The sequence below is a fragment of the Macrobrachium rosenbergii genome, chromosome 47 (genome assembly GCF_040412425.1).
Source record: "Macrobrachium rosenbergii isolate ZJJX-2024 chromosome 47, ASM4041242v1, whole genome shotgun sequence".
In the NCBI taxonomy this organism is placed as follows: domain Eukaryota; kingdom Metazoa; phylum Arthropoda; class Malacostraca; order Decapoda; family Palaemonidae; genus Macrobrachium; species Macrobrachium rosenbergii.
The window spans coordinates 31,615,426-31,635,623 of record NC_089787.1 but is presented as its reverse complement, the minus strand read 5'-3'; the positions used below and the strand labels follow the sequence as shown (position 1 = coordinate 31,635,623).

General features: G+C 34.8%; 1 protein-coding gene across 8 annotated transcripts in view; it reads left to right on the top strand.

Annotated features, from left to right (window-relative positions):
- Nucleotides 1-20,198, top strand: part of LOC136830731 (otoferlin-like) — a 722,463-nt gene that overhangs the window by 184,050 nt on the left and 518,215 nt on the right. The gene's annotated exons all lie outside the window — the stretch shown is intronic.

The following is a 20,198-nucleotide window of genomic DNA, read 5'->3' as shown; positions in this document are numbered from 1 at the left end:
GCAGTACTCTCGTTAATCTATGGGGAACGCGGAAGGCTAACGATATTAATACTCGTTAATCTATGCGGAAGATGGTAGATTAATTGTATTAATTTCACTTGATATGTTATTGGCAGGACGAAGTAATGACGGAACGATGCGTGATGATTCTCGTTAATATTATTTATTATGTGACAGTGTGTTAATACTTTGGTAAGAAATGAATCACGAGTTCTTGTTTTTAATGACACCAACGGTTGGTTACCGTACATTTTGATTTTGTGAGAGTAGAAAGTTGAAAGTGATTGCGAGACAAAGAAGGTGTGTAGGGTTAGTTAGAAACGGGAGATGGAGCAAAGAAGACTAATAAATGTAACAGATGATGGTGTGATGAGAGAACAGTGAGTCACAGAGTAGCTGAAGCAAGGAAGGTAGACTAAAGTTATCTGTAGGTCAGTGAAATTGACGGAATGTTGAGCCACCTCTCCTTTATGGAAGGGCTGATTCATACGATTTAAAGAAGGGCAGAAACCGCAGAGGTTTGGCCATATGGAGAGAATAGTTGTGGAAATTCAAAATTGATGGGAGCAAAGAGAAAATGAATTCTTAGAAAGAAAAGGAATTCTTAGAAAGTGAGAATAGATGAGAAGAGATGCTAATACTGGTTTGCCTTAACGTCAAGGAAGCTAAAGAGTACGTGCAAAGGGTTTCATGAGCTGTTGATGAGCCTCGTGTGATAAATGAGGCGACTTAAAGTTATCTTTACAAATGTTCATCCTCGATTCAGCATTTACCGTGTGAAGGAGAGTGGCCATGACCTTTCTTCATTTATCCCTGAAGCCACACCTCCTCTCTGGAAAATGATATATATACATTCAGACAAAAATTCTAAGGTCAAAGGTGACGAGAGCAGTGAATGTATGTTAATTTTTACGTAACAATTTTCTCATTTCATACACGGTTTGCCCAACCGTAAAACGAGTTAATATTGTTAAAATCCTACTCACTTCCAACTTCTATAAAGCTAAAATGTTTCAGACAATGTTATTTTGCGTGCGTGAATAAGACGCGATTTCTTTTCATCTAAGACAGTTTTACCCATCCATGATAATGGTTGAAGGCTTCCCACCAGGCCACGAAAGAGATATAGAGAGAGGGGTGGCAGTGGTGTTGAAAATGCTAATAGAAAATGTAATATGCTCCCGTCGCTCGTCTGAAAAGAAGTGAAATGAATGTTTTAAACGGGAAACTGAAGGGCTAGGGATCGCGAGTTACTCAAGATCCCAGAGGTAGAATTGTGTTTGGAATGTTATGAAGGCGTTCGACTAAGGTTTGAATCCTACAGGATTACGTTTGTAATACTGGTTCTTTTGAACAGTAGCAGGTTCTGTATCCTTCACTTTGGATTGGCTTATTGTTATTATTAATAATATTTTAAATCACCAAGATGTTTCCGTTAACATAGGTGGTTCCGGAAAAAACATAACGGTCGCTGTCACATTCGTACTTAACTGTAGAGTCTACGATGTGTTTGAATGTATAGTATATATTTATTTACATATACAATTATATTTATATAACTATATATATATATGGAGTGCTTATATGAAACTCCTGTAAAAAATTGATATTAGTTTCCTATTTAATTCCATTGCGGCGTCAGTAACCTAGATGTTGCGACGCCAGTTTGAGTAACCATAAATCGGTCAATCATGCATAATCAGAGATGAACCCCGTGCAGTAGAACTTTCATCAGTTCCTGTTGTCTTTTCATTCTTCAACCTCTTAATTGTCCTCCTTAAGTCACTTACAGTCACTAATACAAGGATTCTTATCCTTATCCTATCCCCTTTTATTCTTGCGTCATTCGACTCTGCCTCTCTTTTATCATCCAACTTCAGCCCATCCTCGGAATCACTCCATCTACCCAGAACTGCGTTCACAGAGACGTTGTGGTGAGTGTTGAGAATGTATGACACCTGTCAATTTGCATCTTTTATCATTATTATCATTTTTTATTACATCGCGGGAAACCTTTATTTCAGCAAATCTTTTTCTTTTCAGGTAAGGGAAGGAACAGAGCAATTCTACCACCTGTCTGAGAGATTTGGTTATTGCAGTGAGTACAGTTTTTAGAATTTTTTTTTTCATAAATTTTTTTCTCTCTCTCTCTCTCTCTCTCTCTCTCTCTCTCTCTCTCTCTCTCTCACACATATTTATATGGTTTAGACAGTATTCATGTGAAAGGGCGCCATTTTAAAAATGTCAGTTTAGAAAATAACTTTTAGATAAAAATACGAAATTAAGAAGTTAATGGTTGACTTCTGTGATATAATGTATATACTATATCTCTCTCTCTCTCTCTCTCTCTCTCTCTCTCTCTCATGTATATATATATATATATATATATATATATATATATATATATATATATATATATATATACTATATATATATATATATATATATATATATATATATATATATTATATGGAGTTTAGACTCAAAGTATACTTTACCGTATAGTTAGAGAAAAGTATATTTAGAGTCAAAAGTTCTTAATCCCCCTTCATAATTCAGGAAGCTAAAGGGTTCCATTTTTAGTAGCTCCGGTTGCCGATGACGGGGTCATAAAAATAACGAATGGTGTTAGTCACTATAAGAGTCCCCCTTAAATATAAAGTAAAATGGACCACCTTTTGAAAACCGCTGTCGTGATATTATCGTATAGCCTAATCCTTTGTGCTTCCGATGCCAAGAGTCTCATTTAACGTACCTCTGTCATTTGGATGTTGAAAACTCATTTACTTTGGCTGTCATTACTTGAGGTTCCTTGCAGCGTCCCTTTGGTCCCTAGCTGCAACCCCTTTCATTCCTTTTACTGTGCCTCCATTCATATCCTTTCTTCCATCTTACTTTCCTACCTCTTCTAATAAATGTTTCATAGTGCAACTGCGAGGTTTTCCTCCTGTAACACATTTGTAACCTTATATTCTTAGTTTTCCTTTCAGCGCCGATGACCTCACAGGTCCCCCCAGCGCTTGGCCTTTGGCCTGAATTGTATACTCTCTCTCTCTCTCTCTCTCTCTCTCTCTCTCTCTCTCTCTCTCAGCAAAATCATCAATGTTTGTTTGGCCATTCAGGGACGATGAAGTCGAAGGTGGAATTGTCTGTCATTGTTCCTGAATTATTTAACCTTCCTGTTTTAGAGGCGAGTTAGTCTTGACTTGACGTTGGAAGGGTTAAACTTTTCATGCTGTCATCAAGGTTGATTTGGACATCCGTGTCCCTGTCTGTCGCTTCCAAATGAAATGTGTTCGGAGGCGCTAATGGTCTGAAATTTGTTATAATTTGACGGAAGTTGAGAAATAAAAATCTTGTCCCAGGGATAAGATATATTGCTGTATTTGGGATTATTTTAATAACTGACACTTGCGAATGGATATCTGAGGTGGTAGGAAATTACATAGGACTGTTCCATTTGACTACAGAAATTATTTTTTTCATTTATTCACATCTAGTAGTATCTAGAATCATTGAGCCAATAAAGTTAAAAGGAATGAGTAAATGTACATAAGACATTAGGTAAAAGCTGCATAATGTACTTGGGAACGACGAGAATAATAATTTTTATATATAATGAGGTTATTTGTTTTACTAAAATAAAAAACAGTTGCGAAAAATCTTTACGTGTTCCGGTAATATCCTCTTAGAAGTCTCTCTACTAAAATGATCAAAATGCGCGAAAAGTCTTCCTTTTTATGTTGCGCCTCTATTTTTATAATGCTCTCGATATCGTGCTGGTTATGATCAGTAAGTTTGGGCGTTATGGACACCCAGCAAGAAAAGAACGACCAGGTTAACACGCACACTATAAGAGAAAGTTCATAGCATGGAGACTCAGGCTGGAAAAACGCTTATTTCTTTTGGGAATCACCTCTCTGACCTTCATTTGCAAATGTAAATCTTTTTAACGTTGTACTTTATAAATCCCATTTTTCATGTTCGGGGAATTTTACGATTTGGTAATGAATGAATGTTGGTATTTCAGTTAACTTTTTTCTTTTATTTATGAGAATCCACAAACTTGTCCATGGTCTGCATCTTTCATCTTTATTTCCAAATATAGATCTTTTTAAAACGTGCTCTATAAAAAGTATTCGTTCAAATGTAGATCTTTTTAAAACAAGTTCTATAAAAAGTATTCGTTCATGTTCAGGGATTATTAGGATTTGGTAATAAAAGAATGTTTGTATTTTAGTTTAAAACTTTTTTTCCTTTATTTACGAGGATCCACAAACCTGTCCATGGTCCTTGCTACCAGGGCCATGGCGTTTTCAGGCTATCGCATGTTCAGGTATTGACCAGACCCAGCGTTTTTCACCTTCAGCGTGGGTAATCGAACTTTTTCTTTGGAATGTGGTATTGTCTTTGTTAATACCACGTCGATTATGATACTAGTCATGTGTGTTTGCAGCCTAGGATTGCTGTGACTATTCGTGAGTTTGCAGTCTAGGATTGCTGTAACTATTGATGTGTGTTTGCAGTCTAGGATTGCTGTGGCTGTTGATGTGTTTGCAGTCTAGGATTGCTGTGACTATTCATGTGTGTTTGCAGTCTAGGATTGCTGTGACTATTCATATGAGTTTGCAGTCTAGGATTGCTGTGGCGATTCATGTGTGTTTGCAGTCTAGGATTGCTGTGACTATTCATGTGAGTTTGGCTGTGACTATTCATGTGAGTTTGCAGTCTAGGATTGCTGTGACTGTTCGTGAGTTTGCAGTCTAGGATTGCTGTGACTATTCATGTGTGTTTGCAGTCTAGGATTGCTGTGACGATTCATGTGTGTTTGCAGTTTAGGACTGCTGTGACGATTCATGTGTGTTTGCAGTCTAGGATTGCTGTGACTATTCATGTGTGTTTGCAGTCTAGGACTGCTGTGACGATTCATGTGTGTTTGCAGTCTAGGATTGCTGTGACGATTCATGTGTGTTTGCAGTCTAGGATTGCTGTGACGATTCATGTGCGTTTGCAGTCTAGGACTAGGATTTCTGTGGATTCGCGTAGAAAGCTTCACTTATTTTGTTTTTCCAATTTTTCCTTAATATGTTCTGTCTCTAGGTAAGTGTTTTACAGCACTTCCGTTCATATTCTCTTTCTTCCATCTTATTTCCACCCTCTTAACAAATGTTTCATAGTGCAATTGCGAGGTTTTCCTCCTGTTACACCTCTCAAACCTTCTTACTGTCAACTTCCGTTTCAGCGCTGAAAAGACCTCATAGTTCCCAGCGCTTGGCCTTTGGCCTAAATTCTATATTCTGTTCTATTCTAGGCAAGCGTATGTTTATGAACCTAGGAAAAGTTTGTCCGTGAGGAACTTTTAACGTAAAAAAGTGGGTGGTTGGTAGGCTTCTAAATAAAGTTTCATTCACCTTCTTCAGAAAGTCTCTTCAGGCTGTTGCTTGGCTGTGTAGAGAGGAAAAGAAAGATGGGGACGCTGAATACATACAATTATAAGTCTCTCTCTCTCTCTCTCTCTCTCTCAAAGTGTATTATTTGACGTACTGTCTTCGGTTATGCCGTTTTATTGCCTGTAGTAATATTAGATTTTCCATATAAGTAAAGTTACAGGCAGTCGGCAGTTCTTCCGAATATATTAATTTGCTGACAGTATTTTGATAGAACCCTTTAAACACCATTTCATGTGAAAAGTCTTAGTTTAAGCATAATGAGCTTATAGAATTTTTATCTGAATTTAACTGAATTACTGCATTGCAGTTTTTCTCACGAGATTAAAATCCCAATTTCGACGTCCGGCCTGGACCAGACGAAGGCTTAAGGATGCATATCCCATTGGACTTAACATGGAAATGATAGTGATTAATCATTGTTTGTAATTAGGAAAATGTTTTGCAATTTTTCACTGACGCTGAGAATTTTGAGACTTTTTTTTTTTTAAAGAGATGAATGGAAATTGCCTTAATGCCACTCGATATTGTTGCCTTTGCAAGAGTCGTGACGAATTGTTTTTTTTTATTGGAACTTAAACTCCTTGCTCCAGTCTGTAGTTTAATGATAGGTTAATTTTGACCTTGGTTTATGTCTTATATTGAAGATCGAAGTCAGGTCAATAATTCAGTATGCTGCAATTTACTTATTCATTTTTACCTTTCTTTTTTTAGAAAAAAGTTTAAAGTCAAGATAGAAATTGCAGAGTGTGTGTAGGGAGAAATGATAACATTAATATATGCTTAATAACTTAGCACTGAATTTGATATATAAGTTTAACACTTTTGCATAGCCACACTGTTCGTGCTGCTTAGGTAGAATTATAGTATTGTACCAGGAATTGGATTTATTCTTAATAATTTATGAAGTATACCCTTTAACGATTACCCTTCGTAGCTGAATCCACTTCGGTTCTTTCAGAATGAGAAAACTAAAAAGAATCACGCATATAATTATGTAGGTAACTTACAATGTTCGCATTTACCTTTCTGTAAACGTACACGACTTTCCCATTTTACTTACACGCGCATGTAAACAGTACCTTTATTCGATATTGCTGTTGGCTCCCCGTATTTTGAAGCTTCCCCATTATTACTGCAAAAATCAAGGAGTTGATTGATTGACCAGATACGTGGAAATAACCTCATCTATACCTGTAATTATATACTGATATATACGTCTACCTGCCTTCTAATTTTTGCATCCTCTGGAACTTACTGTATGAACGCCGTGACGTCACGTTATGACGCTGAGCGCTCGGACTTCTGGTAATCTTGTTCGAACGTCGATATATTTGTATCAGTTGCGGTGTGAATTACAGGTTTTCCTGGATCGTTTTTTTTTATCCGTCACATTTTAGGACTTGTAATATAAACTGTATACATTGTATCACTGATTTTGTAGTATAAAAATATACATTGTATCACTGATTTTGTAGTATAAATGATATACATTGTATCACTGATTTTGTAGCAAAAGCAGTATACGTTGTATCACTGATTTGTAGCGCAAACAGTATATACATGGTATCACTGATTTTGTAGCAGAAACAGTATAAATTGTATCATTGATTTTGTAGCATAAGCAGGATACATTGCATCACTGACTTTGTAATATAAGCAGTATACATTGTATCACTGACTTTGTAGCATAAGCAGTATACATTGCATCACTGACTTCGTAGCATAAGCAGTATACATTGCATCACTGATTTTGATAAAACGCTTAGATATATGGAAGTTGTCTAGATTTTCCCAAGATGAAAAGCTTAGACATCGTTGAGGTATAAGCAAAGAAAATTTTTATGACTTGTATTTGAAGAGTGAGAACTGTTTTATGAAAGCCGGAGCAGAATTAAAAAAAAAAAAAATGGAGTACCCTTGGAAACGCACGAAATGCTTGATAGCATCCCATTTGCTTTGCTCTTAAAAGACACGAATGAATTCCGTTTTTCCTCAGAATCATTGACTTCATTATTCGTGGCTCAGTCAGCCAGCAATACGCGTGAATGTTTCCTTGATTTTTACGCCTGTGCTTACTATTAAGTAATATAGTATAAGTTTATATCTATTGTAATGATCACTCGCCACAATTATCATTGTTAAACGGGTTTTCCATTCACTACAGATCCCGTTCCATAGTGTTTTTAGTTTTCTGTAAACGAAAACTATTGTGGCGGCTTTGTCTGTCCGTCCGCACTTTTTTCTGTCCGCCCTCAGATCTTAAAAACTACTGAGGCTAGAGGGCTGCAAATTATCGTCCACCCTCCAGTCATCAAACATACCAAATTGCAGCCCTCTAGCCTCCGTAGTTTTTATTTTATTTAGGGTTAAAGGTAGCCATAATCATGCTTCTGGCAAGGGTATAGGATAGGCCAGCACCGGGCCATGGTTAAAGTTGCATGGGCCGTGGCTCATACAGCATTATACTGAGACCACCGAAAGGTGGATCTATTTTCGGTGGCCTTGATTATACTCTGTGGCGGCTGTACAGAAAACTAGATTGCGCCGAAGGAAGTTTTTTTTTTTTTTTTTTTTTTTAGGTCGTATAGTGCACAAAGTTTCTATCGCTTACGATAAGGGAAAGCAGCGGAAGTGTGAATCTATTGTAATGATCCTTTACCACAATAATCATGACGGGGTTTTAAATTCATCAGAGTACCTGTTCCATAGTGTTCTTATACACTTAAATATTCTCTTAGTGCATGGTAGTCGACCAAATATTTTAGGCACTGCGTAGTATTACGCCAAACCTTAATCGACTAGAGCATATTGAAAATTTCATACATAGTATTGGTGCAAAAATTTATTGGCGGGCAAAATATTGCGGCAATAAAAGTCGCTCATTAGGGACCACTCTTAGCCAATTTTTCGTGGCGTTTGTTTCAAGGAAATTCGATATTTAACCGAGTTATTTTAATAATGTGAAGGTCTTGTTATTATCTATTATACATAAACGTTTTCAATAAACACGACGGTAGGTAAATGTTAATATAACGGTATGAATAAACAATACAGTAATTCCGTCTGTTAGTGCGTATGTGCGTGATTGCCTCTCCATGCTGCCAACGACATATGAATATTGTGAGGTTACATGACTCGACTATTTTTTTCATTATTGCTTGTACCCTTCCCCTTTTCTGCGAAAGTCACATCGTTTATTTATACAAAATAAGACTCATTTGTTTGTTGATCAGTGTTTGCGCTGCTTGCGTGCTCATAGTATTTCCAGTTATGTTCACTCTGGTGCTTTTATTGGATGTACATTAGTAATATGCTAGTGTTATACGACCTTCAATTATCCACGTTGTTTATGGTCGTTGCGTGATTTACTGTTATCAGTATACGCATCATTACCGGGAAAATTAAGAAATCGATGTATTAACTTCGTGCTAATAAATGATTCATCCTTGTACCCATTAAATGTCATTGTTTGCGTAGGAATTTGCATTGTCATTTGTAGCACAACGATATCACTAAGTTTATAAGTCTTAGCTCTGTTTAATCCAATAAATTATCCTTGTTCATACTCGGGTGAGAATACTATGTCTACTACTGCAAGTCTTTCATGTTCGAACGTTCTCACTGAACACATTTCGGTATATATACATGGGCCATATGTAAGGTAAAACGACCAAAGCATCCATATTTATCTATATATATATATATATGTATGTATGTATGTATATATATTATATATATATACATATATATATATATATATATATATATATATATATATATATATATATATATATATATATTGTCTCAATTTTTCTTAAGATCATGTATGAAAACAAAAGAAAACCGCATGGGAGATAATATTGGCTCGTGCAGAATATTTCAAGTCTGGCCTTACATCTTTATCATGTCAGTTCAGATGTTATTTAAATTTTTCATGAGATCATGTGTGGAAAAAAGAAAAAGAAAACCCGCGCATAATATAGGGTCGTGCAGAATATACGAGGTCTGGCTTAAAGAATTTATCATGTCAGTTCAGGGCAAAGCGCGTAAAAGAATTGTTTATGAAAACAGTTGAAGCTTCAAGTAATACGTGAGGCGACTTGAAAATACAAGGTGGAAATACATTCACATTTATTTAAATCGTTTGACTTGATATACTCTGTGTAGTTATGCATTCTGTAGCTTATATTTTTTTTGTTGTTGTTGTTTTTGTTGTTCCTTCATATGAAGGTGCTAGTCGGAGATAAATCTAATCTTCTTTGGAAGCGATTACCGAAGTTCCATAATATGGTTAACTGAGTTGCGAAGTTTTTGAAAGAAGTTGGTTCCGATTGATTCCGCCTCCCGTAATCAAATTTCTTGACTGGTCTTTCGTCGCTGGATTTCGGTGCCTGGGCGAGGTTCTGCAGTCCCAAAATATCAAGGATTATCAAAGGAAACGCTTGTAGTTTTTAGTGTTTTATTTATTGATTCACTCTGAACTTTGCCACCTTAGTTTGATATATTTATTTCCCATTAGGTTGAATATGGCTTGTGTTATAATGCAGCAGCTACTGTTATCCGTGATTATAATCCTGATATTGTTATTCCCCTCAGGTGGGTAGTGCCGTAAGTGCACCTCGTGTGGTACACTGTAGGCATTACTTAAGGACCTTGCAGCGTGCCTTTGGCCCCTAGCTGCAACCCCTTTCGTTCCTTTTATTGTGCCTCCTTTCATATTCTCTTTCTTCCATCTTACTCTTCACCCTCTCCTAACAATAGATTCATAGTGCAACTGCGAGGTTTTCCTCTTTGTTACACCTTTCACACCTTTTACTGTCAGTTTCCATTTCAGCTCTGAATGACCTCATAGGTCCCAGTGCTTGGCCTTTGGCCTAAATTCTATATTCAGTTCAATTCGATATTGTTTTAGAATTAATTAACAGTCTGTTATGAAAAGTTTTACTCGTTTTTGAATATGAATAGTTAATTCAGACAAAGGTCATTTTATAAAAGATTATTCGACTCTCCGAGCGGCCAATGAAGAATTAGAGGAATTTATTTCTGGTGATAGAAATTAATTTCTCGTCATAATGTGGTTCTGATTCCATAATACGCTCTAAGTCCCGTTGCTAGGTAACCAGTTGGTTCTTAGTCACGTAAAATAAATCTAATCCTTCGGGCCAGCCCTAGGAGAGCTGTTAACCAGCTCAGTGGTCTGGTTAAACTAAGATAAACTTATGATAAAGTGTGTCCGTGGAAAAGGATTAAGATAATGATAGCCTCGATATATCTAAGAAATGACCAAAAATGAGATAACCCGAAAAATGCCGATTTTCTCTTGATCCTACAATTGCATTGTATGAACAATACAACATGTCTGCTTCGGGGGACTGATCCGTTTCAGTTATTTATTTAGAGTGGGGAGACGCAGAACTCCTTTTTGTGGAAGATAATGCATAGGAAAGAAATGACAGGGGCAGAATTTCACAGAGGCCCTTCGTGTCAAGTCGGAGGCGGGGATGATGATTGTTTACATACTTTATTTTCCTCGTATATTTTTTCACAGGCTTTCATGCACACATTATATATATATATATATATATATATGTGTGTGTTTAATATATATATATATATATGTATATATATATATATATACATATATTTGTGTGTGTGTGTGTGTGTGTGTGTGTGTTTTACTGCTCACACACACATATATACATACATGATGTATATATATATATATTATATATACGGACACACTGACTCAAACATAATATATATACACACACTATATATAAATGATATGTATATGTGTGTGTGTCTGTGTGCGTGCGTGAACCAGTGTGTTGGTACAAATGTGTGTACTTATGTATGTATTATGTATGTATGTATGTATGTATGTATAGCAGTCCTACTGGTAGACGTATATTAGAATGGAGAGAGAAAATTCTTACTGATAATATCTGCCACAGGAAATTTCCATTGACCAGACTCGCCTTTAATGTCATTTACACGGCTTTATCTTGTTTGCTCAACTCTCTTGTATGACGCCTAACGTTTGCGGTAGTTCCCGCTGATGTTGTTGACTATTCCGACGTCAAATAACATTAAAGAGGAGCAAGCGTTGGTCTCTGGGGCATTTGCAGATGTCAGGTGACGTTTTATGAACTGCGGAAGGGTTTCGAGTTTTGCTGTTTAATGTCTGGATTTAGCAGGTAATTTTTGAGCCTTTGTGTTTTATAACTCGATGTTTTTAACCTTTTTCTTAATAAGCTCCAGAAAACCCTCGTTGATCCTTGTATTATGTTGAGCTAACTTAGATGTTAGTGTAAATATATAGTGTTTTTGGCAGGTTATTCAACGTGAAAGCAGTATTTTGTTATGATGAAGCTTTGCTAACAATCAGAATAAGTATAGCTAATATTGCAACAGAAAATTCATATGGAAATAATTTATGATAAATGAACTTCTATCTCCATCATTACCAAAATTAATTTCATGATTTTTCACAAAGTTTTGATTCTGCTTCTTTATTCTGCAATCTGTTTTTTTTTCCAGAGGTTTGAAATACTGACATTTGGCATACTAATATAACCTCGATGTTTATATACAAGGGTCGAAAAAAGATATCATAAGACTTTTTGGTGTGAAACTTCTTTAAAAAATGCTGCAGCTTCAAACGTTTCCAGGCCAGTGTTTTCTTACTGGCATGTTGATATGTTCTGCTATTGTCGCGTGGAATAATTAAACCAGTAAAAAGAAATATCCTCGATTTATAATGGGAAATATCAGTAATCATGACGCAAAGATTATCTGATGTTTAAAACGTCAAAAACAGAAAACCCCTGCCAAATGCCAGCTTGTTAGGCGATTTTTTTTGTGGATGTTTTTAAGTGCAGCGGCAGGCGATAAAAACATTTGCATTCATTAAAATAGACAGTTTCCAGCAAAGGGACATTGTTGTGATAAGCTGGAGAGAGGTGAATGTTATCCCTGCTGGAAATATTTTTGTCACTAGTGTTCAATTAAAAATGAAATTTTGCCGAATTATTCTCTCTCTCTCTCTCTCTCTCTCTCTCTCTCTCTCTCTCTCTCTCTCTCTCTCTCTCTCTCTCTCTGGGGGTTATTTTTTGCCAGTTTGAAATTGATATAATGTGGGATAATTTTTTTTTAAAACTTTGTCATCATTTGAAAACAAGTGTTTTTTTTTCATGTGAGATCAGAGGTAATTGACGAACAGTTAAATTAAAAACATATTCATAAACGAATTCCGCGAAGATATATTGAAGTGGTCCTAAAAATTAAAAGACTTCCATCATGTTTTTGCACACAATTATTGATGGTAATTTTACCGTGAACCTCTGACTCACCAGCAGCCTCCTGTTTGATTTTAGGTTTGCTCACATCCGGGTCAGCTAATTCCGTATTTCTAAACTGTGTTGTTCCCATGATCCTTTAATTCAGGAGACGTCAGATTTTTTTATTGCACCTTAAAGAAACGAGCATATTAGAAACGGAATATAAGAGCTTTTCTAATTTCGTTTAAATCGCCAGTTGAAAACCCTTATGGATGGGATATGGATGGGCTATAAATTCAGAGGGCTGAAAAGGGAAATCAGCCTATATATATATATATATATATATATATATATATATATATATATATATATATATATATATATATATACACATATACATATATATATATATACATATATACATAAATACAGATATATGTATATATATACATATATGTACATATATATAGATATATGTATATATATATATATATATATATATATATATATATATATATATATATATATATATATATATATATATATATACATCTCAAACTGCCTTTTTAACTATGAGTCATTATATATAAAGCATAATTTGAATAGTAACATCTCGCTTATATGATTTCTTCTGGCCCATTCTTCCTCTTGCGTTGTACTGTGTAAGGTAGTTAAATTTCCTTCACAAACTTGATGAATTTTAATATATTTATTTTATTTTATTTTATTTTTCATAAAAAATTTTCTACTTTTATGTTGACTTTATAAAATTTTTTATCGGTATAATAATTGTTATTTTAACTTTGTTTTAACATATAATATGAGATTACGAAATGTTTCTAAATAAAGAACTTTGAAGACTTCTTGTCTTATGGATGTCCTGATTATATATATATATATATATATATATATATATATATATATATATATATATATATATATATATATATGTATATATATATATATATATATATATATATATATATATATATATATATATATATATATATATATAGAGAGAGAGAGAGAGAGAGAGAGAGAGAGAGAGAGAGAGAGAGAGAGAGAGAGAGAGAGAAGTTATAAAAAAGATGATAAATAAATTAATATGAGGGAATAGAATATAAAACCAATAGACCTGAATTCAAGAGACGTCAGCAGAAAAGCAGGAATGAATTTGTTTCTTGCTTAAACATTTGGAGATCAGGAGATACCGCAACTGCACTAGGTAAACTATTCCACATTTCATTTGTAGCTAAGATAAAACTCCTAACTGTCCCCCAAATAGTAAAAGCAATTTTATGCATTGCTGTGAGAGTTTAGAGCATTTTTGTTTTCGTAAAATTGTTTATTGTGTTAGATGCGTTTTCTGTTTTAAAAATCTACGATATAAGTTGATAAGCAGCAGTTATGTCAGATTTTGTCTGCTGACCTGTGCAGTGGTTCAAGAATCTGGTAGTTAATCGACTGTAGTAGGTAGCAACTAGGGATGGAGAATTGGATTAGGCTAGCAAACTCGTCTCAGAATACGAGCTGAGAATCAGAATGACAGCGCCTTCTGGAACCACTACACTTATAAGAGGAAAAGGGGTACATACAGGTAAAAGAAAGTATCAAGTTTGCACGTAATTAGAAATTCATTATCGAAATATGATATTAAATTTGTGTAAGTTGGTTCAGTAATTCTTTAGATAGCATTAATAGGTAAGGTAAATATGACATTCATTTATCGTATAGTTTCATGGACGAGACTGTTGCAACAATTTTTTTTTTAGCTAACTTGACTCTCTTACTAAGATGCCATGTGATAGAGATTCTTAGTTTTCCGAAGTTCCCATTCATTAAGCTTGTTATATGAAAAGTCTGGGCACTCGCTAGCATATTCTGTTTCGGGATTTTATTATTTTATTAGGCAAGTTTCATTCCTTGTCTCTTTTCCAGTATTGATACTAGGGAATATGGTATAATTCCGGTAATAAATGTTGAACAGTATATACGTAATAAGCATTGTTGATTGTAAAGCTAACTTTTATAATCTGAAGTTTTAGATTAATATCACATTTTATCGGTGTTGTATTCCGCGTAATGTTGTGTACTCCTCGACGTTCTGTACTGTCAACCACGTTCCCCTTTGCGCATATGTCAGTTATATTATTGGGCATCAGACTTTTAACAAGAAAGCCATGCGTGCAGAGTGAACCTTTGACTTAATTAAAAACTTGGTGTTAACTAATTATAAGAAAAAATATCCCTGATATAGGAAAAGACATAAGATGCGTCGGTACACCTTAATGTCCTAACCACCATATAAGCAAAGAGCATGTTCGGATGTACTTTCTTGCTTAATTTACAGGTAAAGTTATATATTGAAATTTACCAGATACAAAATGAAAACGAGATAAATTCATTTAGATTTTGAAAGCACAAGCAGTAAGCTAATTTTAGTATTTTGCTTGCCCTAGTTTCAGGAACGCCCGCAGTATCCTGCACCTTGCCCGTGAGACTGATTAATGATGCCATCACCATTAATTATAATACTGAACCTAACCTGTAACACCCAGACCTACTGATGATGCATAGCATTTCATTTAAGCGTTCATTAACTCTCCGTCGTATTCATTCAGGTCAGGGCAACTTTGAGCATGATGCTTCATGGACGTTAGCTTCGATGACTGACGATTGAAAGAATCATGGGTTCTACTTGGTCAGTCGACCCTTTGGCTGCAAGAGTCAGGATAGAACGTATTTTGAGTTTTAGTTAATTCTTGGCTGGTTGGAGTATTCATGACGGTGCTCTGAAAGATTTCCCGTTATTATTTAGTCAACGTGTCGTCCCTTTTTGGCAAAGTGTCGAATATGCATTTTTTCCATCTTTTTTAAATATCTTGCATCGACGGTGATTTCATCATTGACTTCTGGTTTCAGCAAAGCATCAGATCTGTCTCTCTCACCATCCAGGATGTATGGTGAGGGAGACACAATTGATACTTAACTTAAAGAGGAGGTCAATGATGAAATCACCATCGATGCAGATAATTAAAAAAAAAAAAATTTAAGTACATATTCGACACCACCAAAAAAAGGGACGATGTGCCCTCGAGGATTTAGCATAATGGTTGCCGTGGGGTTTGCAAGAATTAAAAATTTGACTACTGCAGTAGAGCAAAGACCATGTGAAATTATCATTCCCATCAGATAAATTTTTGGGAGAGAATGAAATTGTCAGATTTTTCTGCAGGGAAGCTCTCCTTTTAAGTTAAAGAAAACTATAATTTTCCTTTCATCCTTTTTAATCAAAGGAGAGAAATAACGTATTTTTGGAACTCATTCGAGGGATAAACGTCATCAAAAAGCATAGAAGATTATTATATTAGTTTGTTTCGAATAATATTTTAGATGTCTCGTTAACATTTGGATAGAAAATTCTCTCGTTACAAACGATTGGATGTATTTGGTTTTATTTAGTCATTGTTTTCATTCACAAATGAAGGGTACGTGCTTATTTTATTCTTTATGATATTAAATTAATTTTAAAGTTTGATTTGCATTTATATAAGAGCATATCTATCGATAATTTTCAAGTACGGATTAAAATTTCAATCTCTAATCTCCAAAAAGTTTAAATGATTTTTTTGATCTCGATGCATTATCCAAGTGGGCTATATCTTTATATTTAAGTATTAAATAAGTTTATTGTTATTGTAATAGTTTTCCTAAGGGTAATATTTGCCTGATTCTTTATGTGACTTTTTGGATGACTGATCAGATTTTAACCTAGTTTGAAGTCGTTAACGAGAGATCCAGAGTTTTCGAAAACATGAAGGGCGCAAATTTTCTGTCGGGGAAACTGTCAAACTCGATTTCTCTTCGAAAATGGGGTCTTTGTGACTCTTGCATTAACCAAGCATAACCTCTTTGGAAAGGGCTAAACAGAATCTCGAAAGAGTTTCTGATTATATGGAATATTCGAGGTCATATTGAGCGAAGTGCCTAACCCAATTTCTTGACGAAAATTGATTCTCTCTCTCTCTCTCTCTCTCTCTCTCTCTCTCTCTCTCTCTCTCTCTCTCTCTCTCTCTCTCTGTATGCATGCATGCACAAACATTCTCGCGTGCTTACTTTTAACTTGAAACATTTGGTGATAGAATCAAAGTTGTAAGAAGTGTTATCTTTTTAAGGGGATTCTCTCTTGACTCAATAGTTATTACATTTTCTTTAGCTTCACCTTGTTTTCTTTTCTCTCAGCCGCGTCTCGCTTGATTTTATAAACATTTGAGAAAGGCAGAGAGAGAGAGAGAGAGAGAGAGAGAGAGAGAGAGAGAGAGAGAGAGAGAGTAGGCGAAGGGGATCTGTTAGGAAGTCGATACTAGTGTTCCGTTTACCGTCAGTGACGAAAATTTTTCTTTGAGGAGCTAGACTGCCTACAGCGGTGTGAGAGAGAGAGAGAGAGAGAGAGAGAGAGAGAGAGAGAGAGAGAGAGAGAGAGAGAATCTGAGTACTGTTGAAGTTCTCAGTTGAGGTTTAAATAATTCAGTCGCCCAGGGCAGCTAGAGAGCATTAAGTGAGAATTTTATTTCTTGTAAACTCTGTAATCGGCTGAATATTTATATGTTTATTTCAAATTAGTTTTCCTCAAAGTGTCTCACGTTCATGGTATTATTAATATGATGCTTACTCATAAAAATGTGTAAGCTCATCTTGTCAGTTACTTTTTACATGAATGAATGTCAGATGTCATTATTTTATTGTGAAGCGTTCCAGGTGTCAAGTCACATTTCTTGATGAATATGACAGCGCTGTGTGTTTTATGTGTGATATTTTATAATTATTTCTTTGTTGTTGGGTTTGATCGTACTTGATGTATAATATTTGAAAGCATGTACCTGTCGAGATTAATCAGTTAGTATGTTTATCTGTTTGGGTTTAGACTGCAGTATAATTCCATGTGTTTTGGCAAGGTGCCTATTATTATTATTATTATTATTATTATTATTATTATTATTATTATTATTATTATTATTATTATATATCTATATCTATATCTATATCTAAAGGATTTGGTCGATTTCAAAAGAAAGCATAAATAAGAATAATGCTGTTCAGATAGTGGGATAGTAGGATAAATTGATGTAGATGAGATAATGATGTAAGGGAAATGGGGATGGCGTGGACATGTCCTTCGCACAACCGTAGGGAGGATAGTATGTAACAGTACCATCTGTGGGCACCAGGAGAGTTGGCTGACTCAGACTTAGTTGAAAGAGAACTTTGAGGAGGGAGTCTGGAGATAAGTGGAGATTTGTGGAAGATAAAGCACAAGAAAAAATGAGTTGAAGTGATCTTGATAATGACTATGGCCATAATCATGATAATTTCTTCGTGATGCCAGATTACCTTGCCTTGTAAACCGTTTTTGTTTCCAAATTGGGGAGGGATTGTAAGACTTGTTTTCCAGTCGACCCTGGGGTGTGGATAATCGTGAGTGTCAGTATGTAACTCTCTCTCTCTCTCTCTCTCTCTCTCTGTTTGCACTTGGTTCGATAGTGGATTATTTATTCATATAACAAACCTACTGTACATCCATTTTACTAGGCCTTCGCTAAGTAATTCACACGTATGTATATATCTTATATATAAGGAGATGCATATAAAATATGTTTGTGTGTATATATATATATATATATATATGTATGTATATATATATATATATATAGAAAAATTGTAATTAATTTGTATGTGTATGTATATGTGTATGTATGTATGTATGTATGTATACATATAATATATATATATAAAAATGGTAATTAATTTTATATATATATATATATATATTTTATATATATATATATATATATATACATATATATATATATATATATATATATATATATATATATATATAAAGCATTTTATTATCTGCCGTACAATATCCTTTTCATTATTGGTAAATTAATAAACATCAATACACTTCACACTCTTTATTTACTTATATAAAGCGAACTCTTCTCCCGATGCTTTTGTTCTGGGTTACGTGAGGTGCGTTGTCGAGATAATAAATAGCGTGACTGTAAGAGACTGGTGTAATTACCAACCTGTTGAACGGCTAAAAAGGAGATGTAGAGCGCCCTGTTCTTCAGGCACTGAGACTGTCGTCACATCCCAATTCACCATTTATGTAACACAGTCATCTTTTATTGCCTCTATTTTCGCTCATTCTTATCATTTGCTCTGTAGGTTTCTTTGTAAAAATGTAATGGCTGTTGGGGGATTTGGAGAAGCGATAGATTTCATTCACTATATTGGAAAGACTTGGAGTCTATTTGGAAGTCAAGGTAGGAACATATGAATTCATTATTGAACCAACTTTACGTTATGGAAGTGAAGTGTGGATGTGAAATGTGAAGTAGAAAAGATAAGTTGTCGAGATTAATTTTTGTGGAATATTTTTGTCGTGAAAAAAATTCAAAGATGAGAAATGTATAGAAAGTAGTAGTAGTAGCAGCAGCAGCAGCAGCAGCAGCAGTAGTAGTAGCAGTAGTAGTAGTAGTAGTAGTAGTAGCAAAAAGGGTAGCGTAAGCGACAGGATGGATCATAGTGTTTTGAGATGGTATGGTCGTATGGAAAGAATGAAGACGTTATTTTTGAGGAAAGAGTATATAATTTTGAAAAGGTGCGGTCGTATGGAAAGAATGAAAGACGTTATTTTTGTGGAAAGAATATGTAATTTTGAAAATTTTAATAGAATGTAGGGGAGAAAGGCCTAGAAAGTTTTAGATAGAAGGCGTTGAATAGGTATTGGAAAGGAAGGGCCTTATTCTGCTAATTAGGAGTGTGTGGGTGCGTAAAGCGTCTGGTGTTGTGGAAGTTTTCGGTACAGGTTGTACATCCACTCTGTAGCAATTATGAAATGGTAGGGATCATCTTCATGATTTTCTTTTAAGCTCATATACTATATATATATATATATATATATATATATATATATATATATATATATATATATATATATATATATACATATACATATGTGTGTGTGTGAGACTTAGCTGTTATGACTCTAGGTTACAGAATGAAATAGGTCAATAGTGTCTGCTATTAATTAATGCAGAAAACTGTTATTTCACTTTTCAGGTGGGGGCAAACCAGATAATCTCCTCATAATCAACTAGAAAATAAGTGATTACAGTATATAAATTGTGAAAACACTCTAATTAAACATAAAAATACATACTCATTAAGCTTTTTTCCAAAAGCTGCCTTTTATCAAGCGTGTCAAAATTGAACACATTTAATACCCAAGGCTTCACAAATTTCCAACTCATTAACTCCAGTGGGTGAATGGTTGTTGGGCAATTAAGGAAGGTATAGATTCGATTCAGTATATTGGAGACTATATATACACACGTGTATATATGTGTGTTTGTGTGTGTATGTATTTATATTATGTATATATATATATGTATATATATAT